At 55.3% G+C, this 6,001-nt stretch overlaps 1 long non-coding RNA gene across 2 annotated transcripts; it reads right to left on the bottom strand.

Moving 5' to 3' along the window:
• Positions 1–5,348, bottom strand: LOC123478044 (uncharacterized). Of its 2 annotated transcripts, XR_008426767.1 has the most exons (4): positions 5,155–5,348; positions 4,510–4,555; positions 4,345–4,430; positions 1–3,868 (listed from the first exon to the last, which is right to left on the bottom strand). It is a non-coding gene; the product is annotated as an uncharacterized lncRNA (long non-coding RNA). The 2 variants fall into 2 exon arrangements; XR_006653146.2 differs by lacking the exon at positions 5,155–5,348 and having other exon boundaries at positions 4,510–4,704.
• Between the last annotated feature and the right edge of the window lie 653 nt (positions 5,349–6,001).

The following is a 6,001-nucleotide window of genomic DNA, read 5'->3' as shown; positions in this document are numbered from 1 at the left end:
TTAAGGAATATTTTTCACACAATGAAAGTATCGACCTATAGGGAATAGCAGGGACAACTCCATGCCAGCAAATCTAAAAAGCGTAGCGGACAAATTCCTCGAAGGACAAATTCCTCGAAGGACACCACTCACTCCAGAAACCCCCCTCAAACGTCCTTATACGTGTTTAAACATTAAACTGTCACAATCACCCCAGAAAAAATGCCTTAGCCCTGGGCAGGCTCTCAGGTGAGCTCTGTCAGACACCTGAGGAGGCACCGCCGCCAGCTGTGCGGCCTCTTACAGCAGGTGGAGGGGGGACCGCCCCCCCCATTTTACACCATCAGCCCCCAAACCCACTAAAACGGGGCAGAAACGCCACGTGGAGAAAACGGAAAACAAGGTCCCTCAGTAACACAGACACAGGGCAGAGCCCATGGTCCTCCCACCCCCTCAAACTGCGCGAGCAGCCTGGTCCTTCCCTCCTGCAGGTGCTCCTGGATGGCCCACGGCCCACAGCCCACGCCCATCTGCCCCACGCAGGGAGGGGCAGGTCCTCCTGCAGCGCCACAGGCGGGGTTGGGGGCGTCTACCCGCTAATCCCCAGGAAGCCACCCCAGCGGACCAGCTGGCACGTGTCTGTGTGGGCAGAGCTGGACCCTGCTCCTGGGCCCTGGGGCTGCAGCGTGGGTCCCGGTCACAGACAGCGGCACTGCACGCACACAGGGACCATGTGGGACTCAGCTCAGGTGGGCACCCCCAACTCAGCAAACGAACGTCAGCCAGCACATGGACGACTGAGAAAGAAAAGCCGTCAATAACCTCAGCAGAACAACAGAAATAACGTAGACCAAGTCCACGCAGTCGGGGGAGAACTCTCCGAGACCAGAAACAGACACAGCCTGCCACAAGTTGTTTGCCAGAGACCTACAGCTCCCGTCACACTTGAGGGCGGGAGACCCAAGGATCCCCTGAGACCACTCTGCCCACTGCTGTGGGCGCCACGGTCTTGGGGAGAGAAGGATGTAGAACCACGCTGGTGGGGGAGGAAGCTGCGAGCGTTTTCTCCTTTCCTGTGACGTTGGGCGCGACATGGTAAGGAAGCTACAAAAGTAGCCGCCAGCACTTGAGTGGAATGAGCAAGGTCGTCGTAAGGCAAAAAGGCGATTTTTAAAAATCAAGTGTATGCAAGTGATGTGGAGTCCCTCCGGGGACCGTGCTGGAGTCCTGGCTGTGGGTGCGGGCTGCTTGGTGTCCTGATGAGTCACCGCTGAACCACAGAAAGGGACCCGTGTACGTTCCATCTTCCGCTGTGTGCGTCTTCACCCGTCTTGAGATAAAGTTTTTAATTAAAATAAATCGATTGTGTCGTCACATACTGGTAACAAGCAATTGGACAATGAAAAATTTAAAGTAACATATACAGAAGCATCAAATACACGAAACACTTACAGGTAAATTGGAAAAAACATGTGCGAGACCTATTTACTGAAAACTATAAAGTATTGGGGGCGTTAATGAAGACCTAAACACACGCGCCAGCAACACTTCACGTTCGTGGGTCAGAACACCCAATGCCGCCAACGTGTCTGGCACAAACGAACCCACATTCCGTACGGTCCCAGCCGAGACCTTCACCGGCCTTTCCGTTGTGGACAGCGACAAGCTGGTGCCATTGTGTACATGGACGTGCAAAGGGTCTAGAGTAGCCAGAACAACTTGGAGGCAAAAAAGTTGGAGGACTCCCCCCGTGATTTCAAGACTGACTGTGGAGCTGCAGTGAGGACAGGGGTGTGTGCCCAGCGGGCAGACTCGAGGGGCAGACACAGGCCCACGTCTCACAGGTGACTGATCTTCAGTAAAGGGGCCCAGGTGGTTCGACGGCAGAGGCACCTGTTTTCAGCAAAGTGCTGGAACAACCGGACATCACGTGTGAAAATGAAAACATTGGCCATCGCTTTCATACCACACACACAAATTGGCTCAAAGTGGGTCACAGATAAATGCATGAGAACTAACCCTACAAACTCCTTAGAGAACAGGAGATAGTATTGGTAACCTTGGTTTAGGCAAGTGTTTTCTAGGTACAAAAACCATAAAATAAAGAAGTAGTAAATTGGCCCTGGCTGGGTGGCTCAGTGGATTGAGTGCCCGCCTGTGAGCCAAAGGGTGGCCTGTTTGATTCCCAGTCAGGGCACGTGCCTGGGTTGCGGGCCAGGTCCCCAGAAGGGGGCACACGAAAGGCAACCACACACTGATGTTTCTCTCCCTCCCTTTCCCCGTCCCTTCCCCTCTCTCTAAAAATAAATAAATTTTATTTTTTAAAAGTAGTAAATTGGACTCCATCAAGATTGTAAGTTTTGCTTTTTAAAAGATACTGATAATAAGATAAAAAGGCAAATCGAAGACTGAGAGAAAATATTTGCAAAACATTTGTCTGATAAAGCAATTTGTATCTAGATTTATATACAGACGTCTTACAACTCAATTACATGAAGGCAACCCCATTTTTAAAAATCAGTGAAAGATTTGGAAAGACAGTTTACTGGAAAGGATGGATGAAAGGCCAGAAACTTATTACCTTCTTAGAAACCCTCAGGAACAAATACTTCTCCAAAGAAGATGTGGGAAAACACCGGCGTCAGGAGTTGCCAGGGTAACGCAGATGGGAACCACAGGGAGTCCAGTTCCTGGCACAGAGCGGCCGACAGGGTGGGAACATGGCTGGCGGTCCCAGGAGCGGGGCGAGGGGCACAGTCCCACAGGCGGTGGGTGCTGCTACTCAGGAGGTCCGCCACGGTCTTGCGGAGTTAGGGATAACTTTGGTACAGCCCAGCAATCCCACTTCTAAGCATATAAACTGCAACTTATGTTCACAAAGGCTTTGCCCCTGAGTGTTCATGGCAGCTTTATTCACAGCCCCAAGGGGGGAAGACGGCAATGTCCGTGTTTTTGTGAGTGGATAGACTCATCCTGGTGCAATTCTGCCCAGCAGTAAAATGCAGCGATTGAAAACAGAGCGCTATACCAAGTAAAAGCAGCCAGACCTAACGGCTGCGAACTCTACGGGTCTAGGGGTAGGAATTTTGTGCGAAAACTATGGCCGCAGAAGGCAGGTGGCGCGGAGGACAGCTGAGCGGGGCAGTCTGGGCTGAGGTGGGGCAGTCCTCGGTCACGACCGCCCGGAGACTCAGCCCGACACGGACAGCTGTCTACAGCCGTTGACTTGTACGCTTAAATGCAGAGCTTGTTATCTCAAGGACATAAACGGCACCTCAGTGAAAAGGGACAGAGAACGCTGAACGTACATATATTCCTGAGGACCCTACGAATGCACGCCAGGTGCGAGTGTGCACACGCGTGTGAAAGCTCTCAACAGCTTTGTTTGTAACGTCCCCAGGCTGGAAACAATCCTGCGGACGGCCCAGCAACACGGAGACATTCCACAGACGTCGAGTCGAGAGAAGCAGCCGGCACAGCACCGCCTGGCTCCGAGTCCCAGCAGATGAAGTTGGGAAGACCAGCGACCAAACTGAGCCGTGGAAACAAAGACCCGGAGTGGCCGGGAACGAGGTCGCCACCCCGCGCCGGCCGGCAGGGGGCGCTGCGGGCTCACCTCCCAGGGTCTGTTTTCTGCTTTGCTGTCGAGTGATGGGGGCGCCCACCTCTGAGCATGCTGCTACCTGCAGGTTTCATGGACTTTGCTTCCGTGGCTCTGTTGTATCTCACAAGGCAAAGGCTTTTAAACAACAAAGCACATTCTCACGTCCCCGAGAACTCGCTGGCTCTGGTGTCGTGAGAGGGGTCGTCGGACTCATCCTCACCTGCGCACAGGTGGCACTGACGTGCACAGGCCCCACCGGTGAGTGACGATCAACATCGGTCGTTCCTGCACAACACAGGGCTGACAGTTAGTAATAAAGAAAATTCTGAGTGTTTAGTCTGTTAAAAAGATGAAGGTGAATAACACTGAAAGATAAATAATGTATTTAAAAAATAATTGCAATCAGCCAAATTAACTGAAGCCAGTACCTGGGAGGTGGGATTTTAAACACTGACAGATGCATAAATAGTAAAATGTGACTTAAATGTGAAGGGAAAACAGTCTTCAGTTGACGTGTGACCATTGCCTGCCTCATCAGGAAAGCCACATGACGGCTTCCTGACTCATTTACGGGATTTCCGGGGGGTGACACTGGCTAATGAAGTTATGCAGGTTCCGGGGGTGCAGTTCTGTAAGACATCGTCCGTATAGGTGCTGTGTGTGCACCACCCCATTTACCCAGAGCATGGGAGGGTGAACTCAGGGTTAGAACCCTCGTCTCGGGCCAGGTCCCTCTCCAGAAGGGCGGCGACATATCCCACCTGGTGGTGCTTGGAGGGGCCTGGAAATGTGCGTGGCACGCGGTGGCCTCTGCAGTTTCTAAAGTAACTCCTCTTTACCCAACCACCTGCAGAAAGTCATTTTTCACTAGGATGAAGATTCTTTCCGGCGTGAACACCCGCCCAGGCACCTGACAGTGGACTCACCTGTCTGAGGTCCCTGGGGCCGGGGCGGGGCAGCCTGCTGCAGGTGCTTTGGAGGGAAGAGGCCTCGGTCAGGGAGCTGGGGAAAGGTTCCCCCAGAAAGCAATAGGATCAGCTTTCGAACTGTGCATGGGTTGTTTCCATGCACACCGCTGGTTAGAAGTGTGGAAGCGGCAGAGGGCCTTGCGGTGAGAGGGGCAGCTAAGGGTCCCTGGGTCCCAACAGACACTCGTATGACAGGACCTAGACCCACCCACGGCCACCCATCCTCCTGTGGACACAGGCGTTCGAGGGGGGGAGACAGCCGACTCTCTGCTGAGTGCCTGGCTGCAGGGGGCAGCAGCTAACCCAGGACTTCAGTCAACAGGACGAGCAGTGTGATGGTGTGGGAGACCACCTGCACCCCCACCCCCACCCTGCACAGGCCTCCACCGCCCCAGCCCACAGGGCGCGGTGGCAGTGCTGCGTGTGAAACTCACTCCCAGAACCCCCTGCCCTCCCAGGCTCTCCCCATCCTCAGATGAAGCCCACACTGGCCCAGCTCAAGATGCTCCTGATGGGCAGCTGCTGGCCACTCTCGGCTCCAACCTTCCTCAAGCCCCACCTCTGTCCCCAGGGCCTTTGCTCTCCCTCCTCACGCTCCCTCACCTCAACTCCAGGTGGTGCCTTTGGGCCTGGCCTGTGCTCCCTGGGAGAAGAAGCAGGCTGACATTTAGACTCTGCCACAGGACAGAGTGACCCAGGGTTGGCTGCGGGCCGCCATGCACTCTGTGCGGCCCAGGCTGGGCGAAGGCCTGGTAGGGGGTGAGCTGGAGATGGACCCCGCCCACTCTGAGTCCTCAACCTGGTGGGGACACAGAAGTTTGGACCCCCAGGGAGACCCTGTCTGGTGGGAGGAGGCTCTGCCAGCGACTGAGGCCAGGGCATTACTGAGGGGAAGGGAGGTGGGGAGGTGCAGGGGGTGCAGGCAGGCAGGTGTGCACAGGGCGGGCATTCAGGGGAGCCTCTGCGAGGATGACGAGGCGACAGGCACTGATGGAGTAAGCGGCCCACGCCAAGCTCTCGCTAGCGTCCAGAGCCCACGGAAGTTAGTTACTCGTCAGCAAGGATGTGGCAAGGGGAACCTGCTGCAGACTGAAGGAGCCGCACAGGCAGGCTCGTGCGTGGCAGGGAGAGGCAGGGCGACTGTGCGGAAGAGGGAGGTGGGTGGGGGGGAAGTGCCCTGTGAAAGGTTAGGGGACTGGGGAGGAGAGAGAGGTCAGTGCTCGGAGAAATGCTCCCCTGCTGCCGCCGCCAGCTCGGTGTGGGTTCTCCGGCCACACAGCCGCCTGCAGCGCCCCGCCCCCACGCCCGGCTCACTTGCGCCCCCAAAGCCAAATCGATCGGGCTGTAAACCTCGTTGCCCTGGAAACTGAAATAATCTTTGGAAGTCAGCTCCTGGCAACTCCGCTCACGCGCGTGGGTGTCACGGTTATTAGACAAGCTGATTTACACA

Source organism: Desmodus rotundus, chromosome 4, assembly GCF_022682495.2.
Source record: "Desmodus rotundus isolate HL8 chromosome 4, HLdesRot8A.1, whole genome shotgun sequence".
In the NCBI taxonomy this organism is placed as follows: Eukaryota; Metazoa; Chordata; class Mammalia; order Chiroptera; family Phyllostomidae; genus Desmodus; species Desmodus rotundus.
This window is presented reverse-complemented; position numbering and strand designations above follow the sequence as displayed.